Source organism: Vanacampus margaritifer, chromosome 2 (assembly GCF_051991255.1).
Source record: "Vanacampus margaritifer isolate UIUO_Vmar chromosome 2, RoL_Vmar_1.0, whole genome shotgun sequence".
NCBI classification, from domain to species: domain Eukaryota; kingdom Metazoa; phylum Chordata; class Actinopteri; order Syngnathiformes; family Syngnathidae; genus Vanacampus; species Vanacampus margaritifer.
In genome coordinates, this window is record NC_135433.1 from 55,558,153 (window position 1) to 55,563,503 (window position 5,351).

The following is a 5,351-nucleotide window of genomic DNA, read 5'->3' on the forward strand; positions in this document are numbered from 1 at the left end:
AGCAGGAGGGAGTCTACAATCAGTGTAATTGGATTGACTGAGCAGTAAGGGGGCACTGGAGGATTTGACCAATGATTGTTGGAGGATGGGCCAGAACGCCCTCATGGCAGTTTGAAGCTATGAAATGTCTTTGTTTGCAACATACCTTATGTTGACTAGCTCATATCACCTATCTAATCATTAAGAGTCCTAATCTAACAATGTCTGCATGGGATTAAGATTTTATTTTCTCACGATATACTTTTTTTTTTTATGTCGTTACCTTGCCCACCCTCGTGGTATCTTCTTCAAGCCCAGGTCCTCTGGGAGCTTGAGGGTACTGCGCAGGATTTTAGCTGTTCCCAGTGTTACGCTCTTCTGCATGGAGATGTCAGATGTTGTTCCTGATATCTGCTGGAGCCATCTTGCCCCCAGTGCCTCAATTAACATTGACACCACAGTTGCCTTTAAGGCCTTTTTAACTTAAGTATTTTACTACTTTCTTACAAAATGCTGTATGTTACTGTTTTTCGCTGGATGGTTACTGTATTTTTTGCCGCCCTTAACAGTGCATTCATTTTAATTCTGAACTTGCTTGAGATTGCTTTTATTTCTGCAACATCGCCGTTGACGGAGAACGGGTGACCTCCCCTGACACAGTTGAAGCACTGATGTACAAGTGAGCACTCGTTGGAGAGAGAAGACAATTAGAGATGTATGTATGACTCAAAACAGGAAATTTCAAGGTCACCATCTTAAAGTTGATATTAAATTGTAACGAGGTTTACAGTATTAAACATCCCCAGCAGCTCACCATTTTTTGTGTGGTGGGGAAGGCTGAGTAACAACGTTATCTTCCACGTTCAAGCTAACGTTGCCAAGGCTTTGGGGGAAGACTTTGGCTATCACTTAAAAATACTCTGCCAAAATTAAATGGGGAGAAGCCTGTTGGACATTATATTGGCTAATTGATACTTTAATAGCTACTGGCTAAATTTATGACATTGGCTTGCTAGCATAAACGGCATTTCAGACAGTGACATGTGGTTGGAATTATTCTCACGTTCTACAGAAGTTAGTGTTTTATGTTAGTAGTTTTCTTACTATGGAGCAGTGAATGTCTCCATGTAGCCCTAAACACGAGATGTATTGTTGTAACGACTGTAGCCACTGCACAACTAGTATTAACCATTTTTTGACCATGTTAAAAATCACAGAAACTTGGCTATATCTACAGGTTTTTATGTGGGATTGAAATGTGCTCAGACGATCAGGATTTTTCTTTAGAATGATTAGAAGCCATTTTTGTGTGTGTGTGTGTGTGTGTTTTAGATAAATGCAACAAAGTTGTCAAGAGAAGCAAAGATGACCCTGCCAGCCACGGCAAGAATGATACTGCTTGGTAAGAGTCTTCCTTTGATATATATTTTTTTGATGAATTTTATTAGTATGGGTCTTTCAATATGTGCAATGTGTGTTTTTTTGCCTGTAAGGGAACACTTTAATCTCATCCACAAAATGGGTGGTGAGCATGGAGGTAAAAGTTGCCTACGTTTTAGAGGAGCATCTGGGTTTCACAGATGCGTTGTTCTTACTCTTCGGATTATGCGTCTATGTTTTTGACATAGAGTACCAGGAGCCTTCATGTGCAACCCTCAAGCTCATTCAACGGTAACGGTAAGTCTGTCTTTTTTTCCCACACTTCTCCATGAATTCAAATTCAATTTACTGTTCAATTTACAGTTTACTGTTACATCAACAAGCCATTTACAATAGATATAATGTACTGTAGATTGACAGATAAATATTTTTATTTTTCATAAAGATTCTTGAATCTAGAGGAGGGAACGAAGTGCTCTTCAATAACCGGCACAAGTCATAACGTAAAGGTGGAGCAGTGGTGAAGAGGAAGGTGGAGGCTGTCCACAGCAGAGTGTCTTCTTTCCTGTGCCAGCTGACTGAATTTGAATGGAAGAACTTGGATTAGATAAATTGTCTTTGTCTGACCATAAAAATATCCCTCCAACACCAAGGGTGTTGTAGAGGGAATATGTTGCAATTGTAGGCTATATTTGTCCTATATTGTTGTTCTATAGGGTTTCAGTGATGGTTGTATTTATGACTTCAGTTTTAAATTATGTTCTAATTTGGTTCTGAGATTCACAGTAAACATATGTGACTTGGCTGAGCACTCAACCAAATTCTACATTTATGGTTCTACCTTAAATTTCTTAACTGATTTGCTCACAATGAAAGTTATATGCAGCTGGTTATTCCTTCATAGGAACAAATGCAAATGTTTGTATTCCTCAAATTAATGTTTTCAATGTTATCTGTCTATCTGTGTACATCATAAGAGAAATTGCCGATTGGAGGAGCTGCAGCTAGCCTTTGCCAGCAACACAACTGGTTGACACCAAGACACCAACAACACAACTGTTAACAGATACACAGATTATCTTTAGCAATGTGATACTGAGCCACAGCAAGTTCATTTTTCTGAGGTTTGAACAAGAAAAGACAAATAAACAATATTGTCCACAAAATGTTTGAATTAAATGAATTTCAATGCTGGTAAATTAATTCCAATGACTGTAAATTATTGTTTTGAATAATTGTACATGTTGCAAATTTTATAAACACATTTTTTTAAAATCAGATTAAAAATAAGTGTCTGGCCTGCATAAAAAAAAAACAAAGAAAAAAAGAGGTTACAATAGTGTACTGTAAAATTAGGTAATTTACAGTTAAAAAACACATTCCATCTTTACAGTAACTCTTTACTACTGTAAATGTGAAATACAGTTCTGCTACTGTAACTTAAAATTACAGTAAGTTACTGGCAACAGTGTTGCCAGTAACTTACTGTAAAAACCTGAAATGTTTAACAGTGTACACTGATAACTGTTTTCATCAAAAAAGAACGAGATTTTAGTAGCCAAAGCAACACGACATGGCTACCCCCTGACACATGCACGTGTGTGTACGTGTGTGTGTGTGTGTGTGTGTGCACGCGCGCCTACGTGTGCGCGTGCGCGTATGCGTGAGCGTGTGCGTGCGTGCGTGCGTTTGAAGTCCTGCCCACGGCCATGTTTTCATTTACCTTTGAAAAATTCATTACAGTCTCACATCTTTGATCTTATTGGCCACCAATAGCAAACAAAGCTGTGGCCCAGGTACACAGAGAGAGAAGAGCTTTAACTACCCTTAAATGCAAGACTTGCATTTGCATTAGGTATTCATAATCACATTCAGATACATTATTATTTGCTGATATGGCCATATATATTACTTGCAAATGCTTTTTCTAAATGTTGTTTTTGTGTTTTCTTGTTTTATTTCCTGCCATAACATGCCCATTCAACAAATTAAAAAATATATATTTTACCTGCAAATGTGGCTAGGGTTTGAATAATTTTGTTGCTTTGACTACACAAATCCACAAAGGTTGAATCCAGGCAACTGGATTGTTCTTGAATTTTTATGCTTGAGTGGGTGTGTCACTGGTGTGACAACAGGTTGTTGTTATTGTCTGTCCTGCATACCAATCGGTCGTCCACTCGCATATTGATGCAAAACAGCTCTTAAAGTCACGTTTTAAGTAGAATAATATGTAGACAAGGAGACAATTTTTGGGGGAGGGATTTCAGAACATTGTTCTTGTCAGACGGTAAGGGATTTGATTTCTCTAACCTCTTATTTAGAGATGGCATTCCTAGTTTGCTACATAGTGTCCCCTCCAAAAGCATTGGAACGGCAAGGTCAATTCCTTTATTTTTGTTGTACAGTATAATGAAGACAAGTGGGTTTCAGGTAACAACCAATCACAGCTCAGCTTCAGAAAACAGGTGCGCTGTGATTGGTCGTTGCCTGAGCCCTAAGCAACATGGAAGTCATCTTCAGTCGACAGCAAGTGGCAAAATGGCCATTGAGATGGATAAAAATGGCTGGATTTTGCTGCTTAACTCATATTCCACTAATGCAAGATTAACCAGAATGCCGTATTTAGACTAGTGGGGATGCATAGAACATATTATTGTCCCCAAAAAAATGGCGTTGACATCTCCTTTAACAGATCACCTTTTAATTGAACCTTGCACCCACTTTCAACGGCCATTGTTAATTTAACTTAAAGTGAAAAACATAAAAACATTCCCCTTTTTTCCAACGTTGAAGCCCTTTGTTGTGTTTGCAGTGTGTTTTGGGTCATTTTGATTTTGCATGAAGAAACTTCTCCCAAGTTAGTAGTTTGGATACATTTTTCTGTAATTGCCAGAAATGTTTTTTTGTAGACTTCAGCTGTTATTCTGCTGCTACCTTCATGAGATACAGATACATCATCAATAAAGACTAGTGAGCTCGCCACAGAAGCATCCATGCTTTACAAATGAGCTTGTGTGTTTTGGATCATCAGCAGATCCTTTCTTTCTCCATACTTTGGCCTTTCCATCACTTTAGTAGTGATTAATCTTGGTTTCATCAGTGCATAAAACTTTGTTCCAAAACTTTTGTGGCTCATCCGTGTACTTCCTAATGAGTGGTTTGCATCTTGTGATATGGCTTGCCTGAATATTTCTTCACTTGAAGTCGTCTTCGAAAAGTGAATTGAGCTACCTTCACTCCTGCCCTGTGGAGGTTGGCAGTGATGTCACTGACTGTTGTCTTTGGGTGTTTCTTCACAGCTCTCATAACGTATCTGCCATCACCTGCTATTGATACACTTGACCAACCTGTTTGATGTCTGTTGTTTAGTACAGTTGTTTCTTTTTTTTAGGACATTCCAAATTCTTGCATTGGCTATGCTCAGTGTTTGTGCAATAGTTCTGATCGATCATTTATGTGGTCTTCATGTTTGCTTCAGAGCAAATGCAATTTTCACAGGTGAAACCCAAAGCCAAAAGCATGCACTAATTTTTAAGCAATCAATCTAATAGGCAACACCTCAACAACTAGAAACTCCCATCAGCTACATCTTCCAAAAATTCTGCTTATTTTAAAAGTGGGTGGGTTTAAAAAAAAAAAAAAGAAGAAAAAAAAGGTGCTCTGTCCTGAGTTGTTTAACACATCTAGATTTAAATACCATGAAATAAAAGTTGGAATTGTGCACTTTGTCTTATATTCACCTTTTAACCTGAAACCTAAATGTCTTCAGTATACAACTAACACAAATGAATTGACCTTGCTGTTCCAATGCTTTTGTAGTCAATTTGAGAAAACCTTGAGAGAATCAATCACAGTTGTTGATTTGGTGAAAGGGACTAATCTCACTCTATTATTTATTTTTTGTCCTTTTGTGTGCTGTCATCAGTGTTACGTCACAGGACTGCTTACTGTAAATAAACACACTCTTTACACAGACACACAGATGACAT

General features: G+C 38.0%; 1 long non-coding RNA gene across 1 annotated transcript; it reads left to right on the forward strand.

Annotated features, from left to right (window-relative positions):
- The first annotated feature begins 1,348 nt into the window (after positions 1–1,348).
- Positions 1,349–2,558, forward strand: LOC144044552 (uncharacterized). Its single transcript, XR_013291294.1, has 3 exons — positions 1,349–1,381; positions 1,473–1,656; positions 1,805–2,558. It is a non-coding gene; the product is annotated as an uncharacterized LOC144044552 (long non-coding RNA).
- Positions 2,559–5,351: the final 2,793 nt, after the last annotated feature.